The sequence below is a fragment of the Typopeltis vanoorti genome, chromosome 4 (assembly GCF_054136105.1).
Source record: "Typopeltis vanoorti isolate ZY-2024b chromosome 4, IOZ_Tvanoo_1.0, whole genome shotgun sequence".
Classification (NCBI taxonomy): Eukaryota; Metazoa; Arthropoda; class Arachnida; order Uropygi; family Thelyphonidae; genus Typopeltis; species Typopeltis vanoorti.
The window spans coordinates 168606464-168621024 of NC_143552.1; the positions used below are offsets into that span (position 1 = coordinate 168606464).

General features: G+C 37.0%; 1 protein-coding gene across 3 annotated transcripts in view; it reads right to left on the bottom strand.

Moving 5' to 3' along the window:
* Mer (ezrin/radixin/moesin family protein merlin) overlaps positions 1–14561 on the bottom strand; it is a 488739-nt gene that overhangs the window by 211679 nt on the left and 262499 nt on the right. The gene's annotated exons all lie outside the window — the stretch shown is intronic.

Below are 14561 nucleotides of genomic sequence, written 5' to 3' on the forward strand. Positions count from 1 at the left end.
CAATTCACTCTCCTTACCCAACTATATTTCTGAAAAATTATTTTAAATTCCTTTACTTACTTCACAAATATGCATCTTCTAGAGATGGTCTCTTGTAACAACATCCAATGTCTAGCTGATAAATGCCTCTCAACAACTTATAAATGTCCATCATATCTCCTTTCATGTCTGCTAGCTTAGAACAAACCTGGTCTCTCAATTTATCTTTATACTCAATATTACATAATGTATTTGCAAACAGTGCTCTTGGGAACCTAGAGAGCACAGCCAACTAAACTTCTCAGTATTGACAGATACAATGCTTGGGAAATCACCATCTTGTTAGAAACCTGAAGTGAATGTGGTGTGTTGGTCTGTTAAGTAAAGTTTTCCAGTTGATGTTCCCACCTCATTTTTATCTGCAAAAGCATGATAAAACACACTGCAGAGCCTGAGAACTTCTCCTATTCAAGGAAACAGAAGGTAAATGGTACTGCAAGTGAATTGCTAGATAATACACGAGGCAACTTCACGAAATCGTTAGGCTCCTTGACCAGCAAGAGAATAATGACACAGAGAAGCTACCAGATCATTCCTGGAAATGTATGAGTAGAGTAGAACAGAATGCAGATAATTCTGTTGCAGTAGTGAAAGTTCTTCAAGTGGGCATGTTTATGACTCTTCCCCTAGCCATATCAGAACAGTTTAAACACAACCATATTTATTTAGATTACGTGGGTTTTTAAATCTACTGACCATAGTCATGTCAGCGGATGTATTTTTTGTGTTCTCCAAGGTGGAAGTTGGCAGATCTCCCAGTCTGACTGATCCTTTGGAGGGAATCCACTTGCTAATGGTTTGCTTACCATATTTTACAGAATCTTATACAAGCAGCTAGTCAGAGCAACTGGTTTTTATTGGGGATTTTGGATCCTTCCCCAGCTTAGGAGAGACAATAATAAACACCTTTTGCCAGGCATCTGGAAACAAGTTCTCAAAAAATTCTGTTGAGTAGGTACAGCAGTTGATCCAGTGCAAATGGCAACAGATGTCTGTCATCTCATAATGGATGTTATTTGGTCCAACAGCATTCAGGCAACATTTAAGCAAAGCAGCTTTCATTTCTTTGTAAATAAATGGCCTGTTGTAATCTTTCATATGTTCACTCAAAAAAAAAAGAATTCATTGTTTTTCTGCTTTATATTTTTGAGCAAAAAAAATGCCTGGTATAAGAAAATATTGCTGATGTTCTGGAAAACATCTCTCCAAGAATATCAGCAACTGCTATTTGGTTGGCATTTGTACATCCATTATGTTCAAAGATGAAAACTGGACAGGTGGTATCTGCCCTTAATTTTCAAAATTTTATACCAAGCTTCTTTGCTGCTGGTTGCTCTTGTTATAGAAGATGTGTATTGTATTTAAAATTCCTTTGGCTATGATGGTGGATGTGTCTTGATTGGGCAAAATTGAAAGCAAAGAAGTTTGTTGTTATGGAGTATCTACAGAAGAGACTCCAAGTTTAGTTCTGAGCTTCCTTGGCTACTATGCAATCAGTGTTCCACCACATTTTGGGGAAACTGACTAGATGTTTTAAGAGTTGCAGTGTGGAGCACAATCTCACAACCATCATCTTTCCTTCAACATAGCAAGCAACACTTTCTTCAATATTCCTAGTCGACCATTCAATGCCATTTATTTGTCTGTTTGCTCTCTCTCTTCCCACTAAGTGAAAAACTAAAGATATGATATTATGATGTCATTAGTTTCTGTGATGCAGTACACAGATTCATAGATTTCTATGATATTATGATGTCATAATATCTGTGATGCGGTACACAGATACTCATGCAAAAACGTGGATATCACAGAGAAACAATCAATCTCGAAAAAAGTTGTCATTAGTTTTTCACTTAGTGGGAAGAGGGAAAGTGAGTAGACAAGTAAATGGTAGTGAATAGTCGAGTAGGAATATGGAAGAAAGTGTTGCTTCCTGTGCTGAAGAAGGAGAGATGATGGTTGTGTGATTGTGTTCTACAACTCATCCTCTGGTGTTTGTTCAGGCACTACACAAACACAGCATTATGTCCATTTAAATTCTACATTAAAAGGAAAATGGATGGTAACTGCATACAATGTCATCATGTGGCAGACCATGGGAAAGGAGACATACTGCACTAGGAGGTCAAGAAGATGCCACATACTGTTGTAAGAAATCTGAATGAGTCAGATGGCAACTGACTCAAAGGGAGTTGGATTCAGAGCTCCCTACCCATCACAATGCGACATATGGATGCTCACTTTCCATATAGCAATGACTGCACTTTGCACTTAGGAGCGGAATGCAAAGGCTACCTTGAACATCATACCAGCACCACACCAAGCCTTATCCTCAAACCATGGGAAAGGAGACTTATTGCTGCACCATTAACCCTTGCAGGCAAGCCTATTAGCTGACTGATCCTCACTAAGATTTCAGAGTATAACATGCCAGTCCTGACATACTATACAGATGATTGCAAATGTTGTTTTTATGTTCAAGGCAAATATTATCAGATCTACTAGTCTGTCCAAGTAGGCTATATGATACAAATTGAAGATTGAAGTTTTTTTTTCAGGCGGGGAGGGGGGGGAAGCTATGTGCAACTGGAATGAAAATAATTCACTGACTAATTTAATCATTCATATGCCAATGTTTTGGCAGCTCAAGCTAATATTACAATTATCAAAGGCACTATAAAGACACACCCTCAGGAAATGCAAAGAAAGGAAAGACTTTGAGAACAAGGATAGTCATGTTTATAGTGGTGATAGTAATGCTCTGTGGCAATCTTCTATGATTACTGCTGATGGGAAGAGGGTGGCGCACTAAAATTTGTGTAAGGATTACACCATCAGTTCTATTGCAGTTAGCTGGGATCTATAGAACATGAGCCAATTCCAGGAATGGCTGTGTGATTTGAACTAGCATGTGTATAATAGCCTGGATTTCTTTTACCTGATATGGTCTTCATACAAGGCATGTCGTACTAGTCCATGTTTAGTTTGTTAATACAGAATATATAATTTTATGTTCTTTTCTTCTTACCAAAGTGGTTCCATCCTGTGTGTCCAAAATACTGGATGCAAAACATAGCAGCGGGGGACTGGAGTCCAGCAAATGTGGTCTGGAAGACACAACAGTTAAAAAAGACTCAGGGAAAGGAAACCAAAAAATACAGGAGGAAAAGCAGAGAAACAGAGGAAGAATGTAAAGGGCCAGTATCATCACTGGAAGATTACCTCCACCACAAACTAGTGCCTCATGTGACATGAAGAGATCAGAGATTTGTAAAGATTGGTTCTTATTTTGGGATGTTTTAGGTGCAAACTCAATCTATGCACAGTACCTTTATGTAGAGTAGTGATATGTAGTTTTAACTGGGGAAGGAAATGTTAGTTTTAAGGAGCAAGGTTTTTTTTTTGTGTTGTAATTGTTTTGCTTGAATGATGTAAGCAGAGCTTGTTGTTCCAGATGAAGTACAGTTCTTGAGAATGAAATTCACTCTGCCTTAGAGGCTGAAGTTTTAAACAATCCTACAAACTTCTGTAAAGGATGGTGATGTGAAGTGGTATGTAGGTATCTACTTGTGTGTGTGTGTGTATGCATACGGACTTATGAGATACTGGATGTACGAGAGATTCATAATTATTAAATTAATACTGGCATAAAAACCACATAAAAAATAAGATAATTTGACAAATCAATTATTAGTTTCATACAATAACATTGTGTACTTCTTCACATTGATACAATAAAACACAATAAAGAAGTATTAACATGACGATTTCTAAATAACAATACTTTTTTAATTCATTCGGCACATGGCAGACATTGAATGCAGAAATTAGTTATCATGAGTGTAGGTCATTATTACAAGATATAATATTATCTCATAGCCTAACTCATCCACAGACAGATCTCCTATGTATGCGTCCCACAGATCATTTAACATCAGGCTTTGGTTTTTTTATTATATTGGGTCAGACACTGTATCATCTCACTGGCCTCTTTATGTATGGTATTTTTTGGTGATTGACCAATTCAGATTTATGCACTCATCTTTTCTCCACATCTTGGTTTATTATTATTATTTTTTTAATGGATTTCTCCAGAATGTTCTGTTGTTCGCAATAACAAATACCACAACTGTAAGAGATTTCATAAATTCCTGGTTTCTTCACAGGTTTATATGATTGTTTAGGAAATCTTAACATCATGGAGATTTTTTTGTAGAGGTCTAAAGGCAACTTTTAAGTTATATTCTAGTAGCACTATCATCAATATGCTATTTTGTCTGTAACGTTCCTGATATACAGCAAAGAATCTGTACCTTTTGTAGTCATCTGCTGTTGTCTTGGAGCTGTGTTGGTTTATTTTATGTCATTAATAGTTTTGATGTTGTACCTATTTTTTTGAAGAATGTCTTTAATGTATGTTTTTTCCTTGCTTCTTTTATTATCATCACTGCATCACATAATGACTCTCTTGTAATGTTTTGATGATGTCATTTTTGTAGCAGGCAGTGGTTTGGAACTAGCATGAAGATATCAACCTGTTAAACTTTTTTCTTTATACTTCAAATGTAAAATTATTATGATCTTCAACTGATATGAGAACATCTAAGAAGGAAATGAATCAATTTTTTTCTACTTCTGATGTGAATTGTTTTTTTTTGATTTAAACCATTAAGGATGTCAGTAATTTTGAAGAAATTCTTCTGAGCCTGGCGAAATGATAAAAATATCGTCAACATATCATCAAAACATTAAAAGAGGGGGAACCTTTACATTATCAAGTGATGATAATGGATTCAAGAGGGAAGAAAGAGAAGAGGAAGACCTAAAATACCTAGGTGAGGAATGACAGAAAAAAAAAAAAGCCTAGTTAGGAGATCTGGACAGTAACAGGAACGATCAATCTCAGCCTTATATGCTACGTGGCATGGAGAGTATAGGATAAGTACAAAGGTAAGTATTTTTTATTGAAGAACACACTAATGCATGAGTTAAGAAAGTTATCATTCCTTTTTTTTTTTTTATAAGGCCTTGATACAGCCATATCTGGATTACTGTGCTCTAGTCTCTGGGTTTAATAGAGATCAGGATGTGGTGGTGATGATCCAGTGGCAAGTGACTAAGATGATGAGTGGTCTGTTGAATGCTTCCTATGACATTAATAGGTTGAGGATATATTCTTATGAAAGAACGTAGTAATTTGTTTTGAAAGAATGTAGTTCAAAACTGGTCTAGGTAGTGATCCTTCCCATAATGCATAGCATTATACATGTCCATAAGAATATGTGCTTCTGCATTATGGGATACTAAGGCAAGTGATGTGAAGTCATTAGTTTCTATATACGAGTTGCCCAAGTCATGAAAATTCTGTGCAAAGTTTTATTTGCTTACACTTGAAAAAGGATTAAACCAAGTATATAATTTCTTGGTATCTTTAATTTATATCTTTAAATGTTATTTCCTAATGGTGTTCAATGATCACCTTTGCAAATTTACTTCTGTCTTTAATGGCTCTGATTAAGAGCTCTGTGTTTAGTTTTGTCCAGTTTATTTTATATTGTCCAGCCATGATATTTTTCTTCTTACAGGTTTTCTCTTTCGATTGATTTTATAATACACATAATATTACCTAAATTAGCTATATACAAGACAGTGTTCAAACCAGTTTCAACTTATGGATCTGAGAGCTGGGTTAGAAGTAAAACACTTGTCCAAAGACTAGAGACTGCAGATATGAGAGTCCGGGGAAAGATTAGGGGCATGAACAGATGGCATCAATTGCAATATCATGTTAAAAAAGAGGATATTAGGAAAGAACTTGATGTTGTCAGCATACAGAAATGCTTTAGCAGAGCTAATCTCAGGTGGTATGGTCACTTAAACAGAATGAGAGAGGAAAGATTAGCAAAGCAAGTGTTCTCTGGCAGGTTGGAAGGAAAAAGACCCAGAGGAAGACCCAAGATATAGGTGGATTGATACAGCAAAAAGTGCCTTAGAAGATAGAAATATGAAATCTGACAACGTTGGAGCCTTGACAGGTAATTTCATCGATTTGGAGGAAAATTGTAGATAGGAAGTTAGTAATGATGTAAATTTTTCATGTAGTACTATCATATCCTGTACACCCCTTGAAGGTAAATGTCAGGAATTTAATGATGATGATTCTAATATTACCTCAAGAATGTTATATTTATGGTTTCTCATTTAGATGTCCTAAGTATGCAGTTTTTCTTCTTTTCACAAAATGGATTAATTCTCGATTTTTATTTATTCTTCTCAGTACCTCTTCACCTTTTCTGTCATTGGGATCTTGAGCATCCTTCTAAATATCCACATTTCAAAGACTTCTGGTTTTTTTGACTGTATTTGCCTTTAACGTTCATGTTTCAACTCCATACAGTACACTTGACCATATATAGCACTTCATCATTTGTACTCAAATTTCAACGTTTAAGTTGTTGTTATATAAAATGGGTTTTGTGTTGATAAAGGACTGTCTTGCAATTTCAATTCTTGATCATATCTCCATTTCACAGTCTGAAATTTCCATTTAGCCAGAATCCCAGGTATTTGAATTTGTTCACTTGTTCAATTTTATTTCCATTTAGAATTAAGTCAGCTGTTATCAAAGGGCTGTTGCTTATTATCATAAGTTCTGTTTTTTTGGTGTTAAATTTTAGGCCCATTTCTGTGCTTTCTTTGTTGCCACATTCTAGAAGTAGTTGAAGATGTTGAATATTTGTTAATTAAAGTAGTATCATCTGAATAGCACAAGTTATTTATTAATTGACGTTTATGATTACTCCTTCCTTTCTTCCTTCTAAGGCCTTGAGAAATAAGTCCCCTGAGTAGATGTTAACACGTTCGCTGCCACGCTACTTCGGCATGGTCTGTTCCCCTACGCCGAGCAATTTCACTTCTTCAAGGTCAGTACGATAATCTCGTTTCCGGAGGTAAGCGTCCTACGAGTATACTCGTAGTTGGCTTGTACAAAGCATATACGGTCTATGAGAATACACAGTTTTGATGTTAGCCCCACAAGCCAAGCATTTTCACTTCTTCAAGGTCACTACAATAATCTCGTTCCCGGCGGTAAGCGTCATACGAGTATACTCGTAGCTGGCTTGTGAAGCAGGTTTACCCACTACGAGTATACTCGTAGCTGGCAGCGAACGTGTTAAACAGAAGTGGGGATAGTACACATCCTTGTCTCACTCCTCTTTCAATTTTGATAATGTTTGTCTGTTGGGACTGATGCAGTCTGGCCCAGTAGAGGTTTTTAATGATTCTAACATCCTTATCATCTAGGCCTAGTTGTTCTAAGATGTTTATAATTTTATTAAGCTGAACCTTATCAAAAACCTTTTTGTTTTATATCAAAACAAATATAAAAGTCAGTTTATTGTTCTCTGCATCTTTGTGCTATGATACATGAGCAGAAAAGTGCTTTTCTTGTTCCTAAACCATTTTTGAAACCAAACAGTTTCACTAATGAGATCATCACATTTTTGGTATATCCTGTTATGAATAATTTTTAGGAATATTTTGAGTCTGGCCCATTAAACTGATCAATCTAAAATCATCACAAGTTTTTATATTAGGTTTTTTTAGGTAATGTCACTGGTAAACTACCTTCCAGTCAGAGGGTAGTTTACCAGTATCATAAATTTTGTTGAATAATTTTACAATTTTATCAGTACAGTGATACCTCTGCTAACGAGTGACCCTGCTAACGAATTTTTTGGATAACGAAGATTTTTTTCGTGGTTTTTCGGACTCGGCTAACGAATGTTTTAGTGGATGCGTGTGCTAACATAAAGCAGCAAACATGAATGGTCGGGCCATTCCAGGAGCTTATCTTTTCCATCTGTATGTGTGACAAAGAAATGAGCTGACCACATCACATAGGGGAGACCCACCAACCCGACTGGGTTGTTTACATTCGAGACAGCGAGAAGTGGGATGCCTCATACCAGTGTCAGGACGGTGTATGCTCCGTGTGGCTGTGAATGTAAGAGGTAAGTGTGATAGCATTTATTCTTTACTTGGCTAAATTCTACTATGCGGGATTAATTTATAATTAGTAAATTCTATTATTATCTAATTAAATAAATAATATGCTATATGTCATATTTCTTTTATATTTTTCAAAAAAAAATTTTCTTGACAATGGGTCCAAAAAAATAAGTGACAAACCCAAGGGAAGCAGAAAGTTGCTCACAATTGAGCAAAAGAAAGAAATAATTTCAGCATATGAAAGAGGAGTCAGAATTGTGGATTTAGCAGTTAAGCATGGCATAGCATCAATAGCTACAATTCTGAAGAAGGAGGAGGAGATTAAGGCAGCTTCAGTTGTAGCTGGTGCGAAGACCTTGGCCTCTCAATCCCAAAAATGTTCTGTGAATGAAGAAATGGAAAAGCTTCTGATGATCTGGATAAACGAGCGTCAAATGGCTGGTGACACTATGACTCAAGAAATGATCTGCAGTCAAGCCAGAATGATTTATGAAAATTTGAAGAAAAATGTGGCAGGACACAGGGAGAATTCAAAGGAAGCAGAGGATGGTTTGAGAAGTTCAAGAGAAGGTCAGTGATCCATAGTGTAATTAGACATGGAGAAGGAGCCAGTGCAAATAAAGAGGAGGCCGAGAAGTTTGTTAGAGAATTTCAGGAGTGGACCATCATTCATGGATGCAAGCCAGAACAAGTGTTTAATTGTGACGAAACTGGGTTGTTCTGGAAGCAAATGCCTAAAAGAACTTTCATCACAAAAGAAGAGAAGTGTATGCCAGGGTACAAACCTATGAAAGATAGAATAACTCTTTTATTTTGTGCTAATGCAAATGATGATCTCAAAATTAAACCAATGTTGGTCTACCACTCTGAGACACCAAGAATTTTCAAGAAGGAGATTGTTTGTAAGCCCATGCTTAGTGTTTATTGGAAGTCAAACACCAAGGCATGGGTAACAAGAAGCATATTCACAGAGTGGATGGTGGAGGTGTTTGGGCCCACGGTGAAAAAGTACCTGAGAGAAGAAAACTTGCCTGAAAAGGCTGTGCTTCTTCTGAACAATGCTCCAGGGCATCCACCTAGCTTGGAAGAAGATTTGGAGGCAGAATTTAACTTCATCAAGATAAAATTTCTTCCTGCAAACACCACATCTATTTTGCAACCCATGGACCAACAGGTCATATCAAACTTTAAGAAATTGTATACAAAACACACATGTTCCAAAGATGCTTTGATGCAACTTCATTTAGTCTGACTCTGAGGGAATTCTGGAAGGATCATTATCATATCCTTCATGCTATTTAAGTCATTGCCATGGCATGGGACGAAGTGTCAGTTAGGACACTTAATGATGCCTGGAAAAAGTTGTGGCCATAATTCAGCAAGATAAGAAGTGCTGTTTCCAGTGTTCAAGATGCTGAAGATGTTGCTGGGGAACTTGCTGCTGAAAATGCAGACATTGTAGATAAGATAGTCTCCTTGGGCAAAGCATTACATTTGGGGGTAAATGAAGAAGATGTAGAAGAATTAGTTGAAGAACACTCAAAAGATCTGACATCAGAAGATCTTGAAGAGTTGAAAAAGCAACTGAATCAGGAAAGAGACAAGGAAAATAAAGAGTGCTCATCAGAGGAGGAGGACAGCAATAGAAAGGGAAGAATGCCAACAGGTGACATTAAAAGTAGTGCTGTTAAAAGTAGAAACTCTTCCCAGTAGTGCTGCACTACTGGGAAGAGTTTCAGTCTTTGGCTACAAAGTGGCATTCCAACAAAGCTGAAATGAACAGACTTTGTGCCTTGGTTGAAGACAAGTGTCTGAATCACTTTAAAAACATTCTGAAAAAAAGAGAAGTTCAATCAACTTTGGACATATTTTTGACTTCTCCTTTCGCAAAGAGACAGAGGCCAGCTACTGAAGAAGAGGAGACTTACCATGAATAAACTTTGAAAATTTGGAAGAAGAATAGTAAAAATGTTGTGTACATATTTTCAGTTTAATAAAGTGTAAATAATCGTGTAAAGATCGTCAGTTTTTCATTCTACTTTCCATTCTCCTTCATCTAATTGGGTAGCTGTTTATCTCAGCCTTTGGCGAGTTTTTGCCCTTTTATAGTGTGCTTTTTACTACTTTATAAAACTTATCTTTAAATAGTAGGCAGCATCCAGGACAAATTAAACGATTTTCTATAGAAACCTACGGGAAATCACGTTTCGGCTAACGAATGTGATTCCGGAACGAATTATCTTCATTAGCCGAGGCATCACTGTATTACTGTCATTGATTAGTTTAATCATTTCTGCTGGTAGTTCATCGGGTCCACACACTTTACCATTTCTTGATCATGTGATCATCTTTAGTACTTCAGGCTTCAAGATAGGTGGGTCTGTGACTATATTCCTTAAATTTGATAAATCTTGTCTATTATCAGAAAGTAGTGATTTAACGTATTCAGTCCAAACTCGTTATTTTTTTAGATGTTTCTAGGATTATCTCTCCTTCATTAGTCTTAAATAGGGCATAGGATGTCATTTTTTCATCAACTCCAGCGAGAATTCTTTAATCTTTTTTTGTGAAGATTGAAGTCTTTTTTTTTTTTTTCTTCCTTGTAGGCCCTCAATTTCATTACATTTTTCTTTCATTCCAATTTTCTTTGGCTTCTTTTATTTTAGATTTTATCCTGACTGTATCTCTTTATATTTTGTAGTATCTTTATCTTCATGCAGCCTGTACTGGTCCCTGAGGGATAAGATCTCAGCAGTCATCCAATTCTTCTGCTTGTGAGATGTACTATAACTCAATATTTCTGTACTTGTTTTTAATAATTTTTCTTTTAGTTTCTTCCATAATTCATTCACTTCTAGTTCATCATCATTGGAGTTCCAAGTAATTTTTCTATTAAGTTCTAATTTAGTTCTTTTTCTATTTTCACATTCTTTAAGTTATTTAAATTTAATTTTTTAATCTGTTTTGTTTTCTGGATTGTTTCAATTTGAGTTCTGCTACTAGTGGATTATGGTTTGAACCAATGCCAGAGAAATTACTAAATAATATAAATGACAAACACAATTTATCATATAATTCGCTTTTATAGTATGTGCAAAAAATTGACCGTAAAATAGAAATCCTGAAATTGAAAATTTTGTGCACACAGTTACAAGGCATGTGCTCTTTTTTTTTCCACATGCACAAGCACATAGCTTAGAGGGAACATTGTATGCTACCAAAAATATATATATGGTAGCACACAGTTGAGTCTTCATATCTGTGGGATTTGCATTTGCAGATTCATCTTTTCAGGTTGGCAGTCGCAAAATCACGTCTTCAGTCTTGCAATGAGCATTACACTACTTGTGTTTAAAATACTGCCATGCTTATGTGAATATCCATGGGTAATAAATGAAGTGCATCTAATGATGAGTAAAAGCCTAAAAGAGCCAAGAAAGCAATGACGTTGAATGAGAAAGTGTGGATTCTAGATAAATGTCGAAAAGAGCATGCATCAGCCCTTCTTAGCATTTTTGGTATCAATGAAAGCACCATACGATACATAAGGAAACAAGAAACTGAGATCAGAGAGGCAGTGTGAACTGGTAGAATTCTTACTGCTAAATACACAGCTTATGTATGTATGTGATAAAATGATGTTAAAATAGAGAATGTGCAGCTCATTTGGACTGACGACCAGCACAAGAAAAACTTGCCTGCTAGCACTGGACAGATTTCCATTACGGCCCTCGTTCCTCACCCAACTGTATACATAAATTAAAAATTATGATATGCAGTTAGTTCAGTTTTGAAACATACAAAGTTATACATCTGAGACTGCAAAATTCTGGTAGACATACTGTTTTGATGGAATGTGGCTCAGGTAAACCAATAAAGCTAGAAATATCAGAGTAATGGTGTATATTGAAATTCTGGGAAGCTCTTCTCAGAAATTATTATTAGGTGACACCTCCAGAGTCCAAACACTGATCGAGGGAGGGCACCCACTCCACAACTCTCCGCCACTTAATCCATCAACTACAGTGAACCTCATCATCTATACTAACGGCATCTACTGACCACCACAACCACTAGTAGTTTCACAATCACAAACATCCATGTCGGGATTCAAACCCACGACCTTTTGGCTGGAGAGCGGATATGCTAACCACTCAGCCAACCAGGCCGGCAATACGCTGATAAAAACACTAGTAGGCAAGAATAAAGAAATCATTCAGTTACATCTTAGTCAACTTTCCTACTGCAATCAGATAACTTCAGGAATATGAAAGAATAAGGACAGTGAAGAGGATACTGGAATTGTGGTATATGGTGCCCCCCCCCATCCCTTATCTGTGGGTTCGCTTTCTATGATTTCAGTTACCCGTGGTCAACCTCGGTCCGAAAATATGAAATCGAAAATTCTAGAAATAAACAATTCATAAATTTTAAATTGCACAACGTTCTGAGCAACATGATGAAATCTAGCACCATCCTGCCTGGAACATGAATCATCCCTTTGTCCAACATATCCACACTGTACTGTATACACTACCAGCCATCCTGGTTATTGGACCGACTGTCGTGCCAGTGTTTGTGTTCAAGTAACTCTTATTTTACTTAATGATAGCCCAAAGTGCAAGAGTAGTGATGTAGGCAATTCAGATATGCCAAAAAAAAAAGAAGCCATAAAGTGCTTCTTTTGCCATAAGTAAAACTTCTCAACTTCATATAAGCGGGTAGGGGGGAAACGTATGCTGAGGTTGTTAAGATTCCATTCACATTCAGATAACTTTTATTACAGTATATTGTTATAACCGACTTTAAATTTTTCAGAAAATGACAACATATACTAAAATATTAATTAAAAAACTTTGATCAATACCTTCCAATATTTCGGCAATGTTACATTGCCATCTTCTGGGAATATAAAACTATGATATGTGCATGCAGGTACTAACAACGAGCAAATGAGGCTGAAGAAAGCAACTGCCGTTGGTCTAGAGTCCTAACGGTGCCCCCCCCCCCCCTCCCTAACGGGCTAAACTGGGTTGTTGTGGCTGTTGGGCTGATATTCTAAGGATGCAAGCTTCCCAAATTTGGGGCAGTCTCATGCATCCAAATTTGCTGAGATTTGGGAAGTTCTTTAGAGCTGAGGCAGATTCCAGGAACAATCTTTCATATTTATATTTGCCATGGTGTAGTAAAGTGATTTTTTTCCAGCATATTCTGTGGTAGGTATCTAGTGCATCATCCTCAAGTCCTGAGTGGCTGTGTTGGTGAAACCAGATGTAGTATTTGTGTTCAGATATCCTGATATTAGCTGTCCTGCTTTTTTGGCAGTAGTAAGACGGTTTACAGCTGCAAGGGACCTGGTATACTACAGGTAGGTCTAGGGGAAGTGGCTGGTCTTTGGTGGAGCAGATAAGGGATGCCAATTTCTTATGTGGTTTGTAACAGGCAGTCAGGTCATATTTTTTTAGGATTTTTGTGAGCTTTTCAGACGTGCTCCAGATATAGGGAATGGTGATAGATTTAGTGTAATCTCTGTTAAGAAGGGGGGGGGGTGTTGAGGTTAACTGGTTTTAATATTTCCTGGATTTTTCGGGGGGTTGAAGCCATTGGCTAAGAAGGTGTTAAGGATATGGTTAAGTTCAGGAATTAGGGCATTGTTGTCTGAACAGATTAATTTAGCCCTGTTATATAGGGTTTTTATAATCCCATATTGTTGTAAGGGGAGGGGGGGGATTGCTGGTGAATGTATCTACTTGTATTGATCAGTTTTCTGTAAACAGAGAAAGCCAGGGATCCATCAGGTTGGCATACAATCAGTGTCTAGAAAGTTTTTCCAAAATGTCCAATCCTCACCTTTTCATTGTGCAACCCATTAGTAGGTATTCACCTAGATACTGAATGAATGAGGTGGACTGACAATTTGGAATTTTGCCAACCAAATTGTACTCTTATTGACTTTATTTATTCTTATGGCAAAAGAAATACAAAGCAACTACAGGTCAATGTCCAGTCTAGAAAGCCAATCCAGGATCTCATCCGTCACCTCATGGATGCCACCACCATGAAATTGGTGGCTTGGGCAGTCATTCACAATCCGAATCAGTAACCTTAGACTTTAACCAACTTTAAATCCAGTACTGCTGTTTCCCAAGACTAGGTTTATTACATATTCCATATATAGGTTAAGAAAAATTGGTGAAACTATGCAGCTAAGGCAATTGATGTGAAGTCGTTAGTCTCCATATACAAGTAGTCAAGTCATGAAGTGACTTCGTATGCAAACTTTGGGCCACAGGGAAAGGGAACAGTCACAACAAGGGTGGTCTGACAGTCTCCATTTATGTAGGAGATAGCCACATCTGCCCTGGTTAGTTCTGATCCTGTTGATAGATGACCAAATCTTCCTAGGAAGAGCAAAACCAGGCTGCGGAGCAAAAGGATCTTCAACTAGGAAGCCATTTGTTGGAAGATTGTTGGACCATTGTTCTCTCTATATGTCAAGTGTTGATGGT